This window comes from Gossypium arboreum, chromosome 2, assembly GCF_025698485.1.
Source record: "Gossypium arboreum isolate Shixiya-1 chromosome 2, ASM2569848v2, whole genome shotgun sequence".
Taxonomy (NCBI): Eukaryota; Viridiplantae; Streptophyta; class Magnoliopsida; order Malvales; family Malvaceae; genus Gossypium; species Gossypium arboreum.
Window position 1 is genome coordinate 75,248,765 of NC_069071.1, and position 8,718 is coordinate 75,257,482.

Here is an 8,718-nt window from a genome sequence, read left to right on the forward strand (position 1 = left end):
GAATTGATGTTTACTGATTTTTCAGTGCTACCTCAGTGTTTTGAAAACGAGTTTCTGACACCGAGGTAAATTTTGTCAATATCTCCTCAAGTTTTGGCTTCTTCTCTTGCTGATAAGGTGTTGGACACCCAGAGGAGGTTGTGCTCTTTGATTTCCTTGGCCACTCCATGAAAAGTTAGGATGGTTCTTCCAACCTGCATCATAGTTATCGTTATAAAGGTTATTTTGAGGCGTAAACAATCTGAAGTATTCATTCCACCTCCATTTGTATCGCATTACATCACCGTATTCACCTATGTAGAAAAAAATAAACCATCAATTTTTTTATTCAATGCTTCTACTTGGTTTGATAACATGTGACAGCATCTATACTAAAAACACCTGCTGCTTTTATCAGTTTTGTTCTCATGACTTGCCACTGATAATTATTAAGTGTCATTTCCTTTATAAACTTATAAACTTATTTTTTAGTGTTCCACAGTTTGCTACATCAATCAACTACCTAGTTGAGGGATTCAAACCATTATAAAAGGTTTGAACTTGTTACCATAAGGGTAACCTATGATGAGGGAACCTTCTCAATAGATCCTTGTATCTCTCCCATGCATCAAATAATGTCTCTAAATTGATCTTGGCAGAGAAAGAAATGTCATTCCTCAACTTAGTTGTTTTAGCCTGTGGGAAGTACTTTAGGAGAAACTTCTCAATCATCAGAGCCCATGTAGTCATAGAACCTCGTGGTAAATAATTTAACCACCATTTTGCTTTATTCCTCAATGTGAATGGGGAAAACCATAAGAGAATGGCATCATCAATGGTAACATTAATCTTGAAAGCGTCGCAAATCTCCAAAAAATTAGCTAAATGAGTATTTGGATCTTCATTTTGCAAACCATCGAACTGAACATACTGTTGTACCATCTAAATTGTGTTTGGCTTCAGTTCAAAATTGTTTGTAGCAATAGTAGGTCTCACAACACTCGATTGAGCCCCAATCAGAATGGGCTTGGCATAATCGTACATTGTATGAGGAACAGGATCTACAGGAGGTAGCTAAATATTCTGATTATCACTCATCTCTTTAGTAGTATTGTTGTCCTCTTATTCCTCTATTATATTCTATTGACTATGTCTTTCTTCTTTATCCTCTCTACAATTTCTACGAGCAGTACTTTCAATCTCACTGTAAAAAAGTAATGGTCCTGACGGGTTTCCTCTAGTCATAAACTAAAAGAACCTACCAGAAATAAACAAAAGAAAAATTAAAATGTAAAAATTAAATTAAAACAAAAAATATAAAAAAAATGACTAAATTAATATAAATAAAGTTCACCTAATATTTCAGTCCCCGACAACGGCGCCAAAAACTTGATGTGTCCTGTGACTAACTAAAAATATGACAAAGCCAAGTGCACTTATCGATAAATAGTATAGCTACAGTCAGTAGAGATATCATATCCACGAGGACTGAAAGTACTAGTAATTATCGTTTTCCTATTATTAAATTGGAGTGATTGGTTTCAACTAAAATTATTAAATTAATTTAACTAAAAAACTCAATAGATAATAAATCAGGAAAATAATTGAATAATAAGTAATAATAGAAACAAAACCCAGGAAAGAATCCATCTAGGCTTCATCTATCATTATGAATTTGAATTAAACAATTTATTCACTTGGTATCTTGATCCGTAGAAATCCCTAAATTATCCTAACATCACTTTCGAAAGTAAGAGCAACAGACTCTAGGTTGATTAATTGAAATTTATTTCTAATTAAAACCCCTATTATGGCATTAACTCAATCTATGGATCCCCCTATTAGATTTGACTCTAATCCAGTAGATTTATGTCGTCCTATTTCTAGGATTGCATGCAACTCCACTCAATTATGCTAGATTCACTCTTAAACAGGGACTTTTCCTCCTCTTATTTAAGCACATTAAGCATGAATTAATATCCAAAAATATTAAAATAAGAGAGAAGCGCACATAACTGAGAACAAGAATCAATTATTTATAGCGTAAAATAGAAATCAAATAATAGAATTCATCATAGGGTTCATCTTCCCTAGATATCTAGGAATTAGTTCATAATTGTGAATAAAAACATTTTAAAGATAGAATAACCATAGGAAATAAAGAAAATCATAAAACCTTAAAAAGAAATTAAAAGGAGGTCTTCAATCTTGATGGAAATCTACTTCAGAGTTGGCTCTAATGCTGTTCTTCAAGTTGTGTTCCTCAATATTCTTTGATGGCTCCCCATTCTCTTTTTCTATTTGGTATTTATAGACTTTAGAATGCCAAAAAAGCATAAAAATTTGAGTTTTCCCACAAGTTTGAGATGCGAATCTCAAAATCGACACGGTCTGGCACATGGACATGTGTCCAGCTCGTCTAGGAATGCCTAGCCTGTGTGGCTCCTGAAATCTGCTCCAAATGTCTAGTGTTCACACATTTTTTACTCCTTTTTCTTTCAAATGCACTCCTAAGTATATAAACATGAATTTAAAGGATTAGGAGCATAAAATTCACCATTTTGTATAACTAATATTCCAAAAATGCATTAAAAATAGGATTAAAATATGTTACTTTTATCACTTATCATTACCACATGAATACATACACGAGTTTAATCTACTTATACAATTTCTAGATAAATACACGAGTAAATATAGTGAGTAGATACAACTTCAACTCAAGGTAATTAAATTGCAACAATATCTAATTTAAGGCCTAATCTATTATAGATACCCAAAAGAATTGATTTCCAAGTAGCAATTTAAAATTTACATGCATCGACTCACTCTGTATGCATAATGACCCGATACGCCATTTCTTGGCGTAATCCTGGCATCGTCCCTCCTGACGCAAACTCGCATCAAATTACCTGTAACATATCTCACACACAGGTAAGTTCATAAAAACTTAGTGAGAAAAACATCCTTTACCTGCACAATGCTTGCACATTTTTACTAAAGAATTGTTATGACGTTCTTATTATTCTGGTCTTTGAACTTCTTTCCAACAAATAATTTTCTTATAATTTCATTCTTCATTCTCTATGGATATCATGCCTTACCCTAAACTCATTACCTACCCACCAACATCTTTGGTATGCCACTTACCTCTTTCCATCTGATCTTTCATAAGTTTTTACCTATTTCCTTTATAGAGGTCCATACCTCGGAAACATTGTTACTCTTGTATATGTAACATTAAGCTATCACCGCAATTCATGTTTGATCATGTAACACCCCTATCCCGTAACCGTCGCCAAAATAGGTAAGGGGCATTACCGGACTTGTAACTCATGTCAGAACAGTAAAATTTTGAACTTTTCTTGAAATAAAGATCGTTCATTTAAATAAGTACTAAGCACGACCAGAGGTAAAATTTAAACTTCACTAAGTAAACATTCAAAAGATGCCATTTTCGCATGGCTTATATACATTAACCAAAAATATTCTTCCGCCACTAGTCTATTTTATACATGCCATAAAATAATTCTAAACATAACATAACAAGCGGTGGATCTTGATAGTGTGACTAGTTCTTGACGATCCCCGAGCACAGTAGCCGCAATGAGATCTATAAAACAGAGGAAACAGAGTAAGCGGAGTAAGCATTACAATGCTTAGTAAGTTTTAAGCAGTGTCAACAGATAACAATCAAATTATAACATAGTTGTTCGTATTTTATTTCACTCTTCCTTCGGGCATACCATCCCTTTACCGAATATCGCATCTCATCATATACAATAGGCGATAAACTCTCACATAAAGTGAGCTCATGTGACATAGATATATCGTATGATTTCACATAACCTCTCACACTGATCCGATGTCACATAATCATAGGAATAGTCTCATAGATTGCTCTCGTATGCATCATATAACTACCTTATGATTTAATTCAAATCAAGCTCACATATAAACTTGGAGTACATACCTGTTTAACCTTTCGCATTGAATATATTTATAAGCAATTCTTATTACGAAGTCTTATAGCTTTAACCTCTACTCGGATTATTGCGAGACCTTTAGCTCAGACGAAATCTCCACACGAAGTTATCGGGTCTTACCCGGACAAAATCTCCACACGTAGTCATCGGGTCTTACCCGGACATACTCTCCACACGTAGTCATCGGGTCTTACCCGGACATACTCTCCACACGTAGTCATCGGGTCTTGCCCGGACATAATCTCCACACGTAGTCATCGGGTCTCACCCGGAATATATTTCCAAGTTTCATGTACATTTAATCACATGTTACAACATTCACATCGACTATTATATTTGTAATTCATTTGCCTCATCAAATATCTAATAATACACACCTTTCACATTTGGTCGTTCGGCCACAATATACGCACATCTCCTACATATTTCACACTAGCCATTCGGCTTTACCACATATACATATCTCATATATATATTTCACATTGACCATTCGGCTTTACCACATATATGCATGTTCATATTCACCACATTGGCCATTCGGCCTTATCACACATATGCATGCTCACATTCATCATATTGGCCATTCGGCCTTATCACATATATGCATGTTCACATTCATCACATAGGCCATTCGGCCTTATCACATATATGCATGTTCATATTCACCACATTGGCCATTCGGCCTTATCACACATATGCATGCTCACATTCATCACATTGGCCATTCGGCCTTATCACATATATACACATTCACATTCATCACATAAAATCCTAAATCAAAATATAAATTTTCATGTATTCACATCACAATTATCCAAATATACTTCACATACCACATATACTATCATGTATACACTTTGTCTTCGCCGAATCTACATCAATCATTTTCCAATGAATAATTCAATTTCACGCCATACTATCATTTCATATTCGAATACTCATAAACTTACAATTTCACAAATTTTAATATCGAAGATCCGTCTAACACTCATATACCGTTTTACAATATCATGATTTAGAATTCACGTATGGGTTTAATCAATAGCTTATGAGCAACTAAAACAAGTTTTATCCATGTTTACAACAAAATCACATATTCACTACGAGCTGTTTTCCTGAGCAATAGTCACTAAATTATTTATAACTGGAGCTACAAAACTCCAAATCACTTTCCGTTAATTTTCCCTGAATATAGACTCGTATATCTTCCATTCATAAAATTTCCAGAATTTTAGGTTTGGCCAATCAGTACCAGATTTTTCTTAAAGTTTCCCCTGTTTCACTGTTTGACTAATCTGACCACTCTTCACTACGAATCAAATTTTTCATTTTACAGAATTCATAATGTGTTCTATTTGATTTAATTTGAAACTAGACTCATTAAGGAGTCTAAGAATATAAATCTTATCTTATAACCATTTTTGTACAAATTATAATGATTTTCAAAAAACAGAACAGGGGATTTCGGAGTCATTCTGACACTGTCCCACACAACTTTAAATATCTCTTTATAGGAAATTTCTTTGCTTCCACGGTCTCTTTTATAAGAAACTAGACTAACTAAGCTTTGATTACATAATTTATTCAGCCTATAATTCCACACCAACAATTTATAGTGATTTTCTAAAATCACGTTACTGCTGCTGTCCAAAGCAAATTATTACAATTTGCTCTTAAATTTCAAGTCCAAACACTTATGAACTTACCATTTGAGTTTAAGACATATCATGGCCACATCATATCTTATTAAATCAACTCATTATGTCCTATTATGATTGAATTTACTCAACGTTTAATCACTTAAAACTTACCTCGGAAGTGGTCGACGATTAGATGTCCACGGCTATTCGTTTACTTTCTCTTTTCCCTTATCCGACTTTGATCCTCTTTGCTCTTAAGCTTAAGTAAAACAATAGATTTGCTTAAGTACTTAACTAATATTATTCACTTAACAATCACATTTGGCAATCACATATCATTTAATCTTTGATTAACCAATTTAACACATACCAAAATCCAATCATACATCTAACCTTTATCTCAATACCAAGCCGAGTTATAAGATCATACATTATACTAAGCATATCATTAAACATACCTATTCAATTTAGCTAATTTCATAGCCGATTAATCACCTTACCCCACATTACTCAATGCCGAATATTAACCCAACATCACAAGCATAATCACCATGAAACTTACCTTAATACACATTTTATCCCATTGCTGAATACATATATATATATCATCAAACAAATATTTATTCACATAACAACAATTCATTCACATCTCTATAAATTATCATAATCGGACATTATAAACAAATCAACTAGTTTAGCATTCAAATTCTTCTAACCATTCCTCAATCATTTACTCAATGAACAACAATCCAAGCACATCAAAGCATAGTCGAATGTATCGTTCTTCTTAAATTCAAAAATAAATACATGGGCTAACTTTAAAATCTATTTAACAACTCAACTTTATAAACACATATTCGGCTAGGAAGAAAGATTGATAATTTAACAACCTCGACAACATATAATTTGTTGTGACACATCTTTAAGCATTCTTTTATTCCATCAACTCAAAACACATTCATCACTCTCAATAACTAAATTCATATTCGGCAATGGCCTCCAATATAGTGACCGATTCTTCTCAACTAGCACCTAGTGTACACACATGATCATTTGTTTGATTCAAGCACCTATCCACCAAAAATTCATCCAAATTAACAAGAACAACAACCACATTCTTTGTTATCTACCATGACCGAAACCCATATTCATTCACCAAATATCAAAAATTTATCATCAATTTGACATATAAGGACATAACCAAATGTTTCTTGTAACACAAACTCAAAAATTAACACATGGGTCATGTTATGAGCACCAAAACAAACTCAACTTCACAAAAATTCCAAAAGAATCACATGATATCATACCTTAATTCCCCACACAAGATGGCCGAATGCCTTAGGTGTGCTTTCTTCCATTTCTTGGTTAGTTTCGGCTTGAGAGAGGCAGGAGAAGAAGATGAACATTTTTTTCTTTTCTTTTGTTTTCTTCCTTCAATTCACGGCAATGGAGGGGGGGGGGCATGGATGAGACAACTTTGTTTTCATCACCCCTATCTTTTCATTACTTTATTACTAACCTCTTATTTTATTCTTTCTAACATAACACATTAACACAACATGTTTCCAACATGTTTCACCCCATAGCATGGCCGGCCACTACTCTAATTTTGGGTAATTTGACATGCAAACCCATCATTTTCATAACATGCATTAATAGGCCACTTTACATTTGCCTAGCACATTTCTAAATTTTCTCACATAAGTCCTATTTAATAAAATTCACTTACAATTAACAAAATTCAAACATGAAATTTTCACACATGCATATATACATATAATAAGCATCAACTATGATGGTTAATTATTTTTATGACTCGATTTTGTGGTCCCGAAACCACTTTTCGACTAGGGTCAAATTAGGGGTGTCACAGATTACATATACAAATAACAGGTACCTTCCTTCAGATATAAAATTAGAAAAATATTTCTTTAGGGTATGCTTCTTTTATGTTTACCCATAACTTTTTCTACATCAAGTCACTTCATTATTCACAGTCGAACCATAGTCTTGTATAGCACTTTACCTTTTCCCATGAAGACATTGTGCCTATCTGATCTTTCTAATCACACTTAAAAGTCATATTGATCAAGCCAAAATAGTTTAATACTGAATCTTCCATATTAATAATTCCTTTAAGGTATGCCATTGAAAGTCTTACTAGGATACGCCACATGGGCACTACTTTCAAAATTTGTCATCTAAACCATTCTTTCAGGTTTTCGTAACGAAGGCTATCACGTCAAAAATTTTCACACAGGATATTTATTCATAGTTTGCCATAAGGGTGGTTCAAATGTTTTCCTTATGGAATTGGCCACAATGACATTCCTTTCATATTTCGCCACAAGCTTTTTCTTTCATATTTTGCCACAAAGGCTTTTCTTTCCTGACGTGTTCACGATATAGATTCGCCTAGAATCATGTTATGTGAGGTTTGCCCATCATCATCCTAGGGCACACAACAACTACTATAGAACATGAAAACCCATCAAAATCTATTAATATTTGTAACACCCCTTACCCGTATCCGAGGCCGGGCTAAGGTACGAGGCGTTACCAGACAAACATACAAACACTAAACTAAAATACGAGCCATAAAATTTTATTCATATTTCAAAGCGTTCATTCTCTTACACATAGTCCCTTATTTGAGTCTACGGAGCCCAAAACATACTTTAGAAAGGGTTTGGGACTAAACCGAGAACTTACAAAATTCTTGGAAATTTCATGCTTTAAGGCTCTACACGCCCATGTCCCAAAGTCGTGTTCCATACATGGCTGAGACACATGGTCGTGTCTCTGCCTGTGTGGAATATACCCAGGCTATTTTCCAAGCTTTGGTCAACCTTGATCTCTTACACACTTATACAAAATCAAAAGCATATAACATGGTATTCATTTAATGATTAAACATCCTCAATTAAACCACAAACATAGCATTTGTATGTCATCATACATGTGTCTCTCATACTCATTTTACCTTGTTTATTATAGTACCACTTATACATTTATACCAAGATTATCATCTTACCAAATATCTTCAGCTTAATCACCAAGCATTCATATTTAAAGCTAGATCATATCTTTATAAAATACCACAATTCAGA

General features: G+C 33.7%; 1 non-coding gene across 1 annotated transcript; it reads left to right on the plus strand.

The window, feature by feature from the left end:
• The first annotated feature begins 556 nt into the window (after nt 1-556).
• LOC128290068 (small nucleolar RNA R71) lies at nt 557-663 on the plus strand. The gene has a single exon (XR_008279709.1). It is a non-coding gene; the product is annotated as a small nucleolar RNA R71 (small nucleolar RNA).
• Nucleotides 664-8,718: the final 8,055 nt, after the last annotated feature.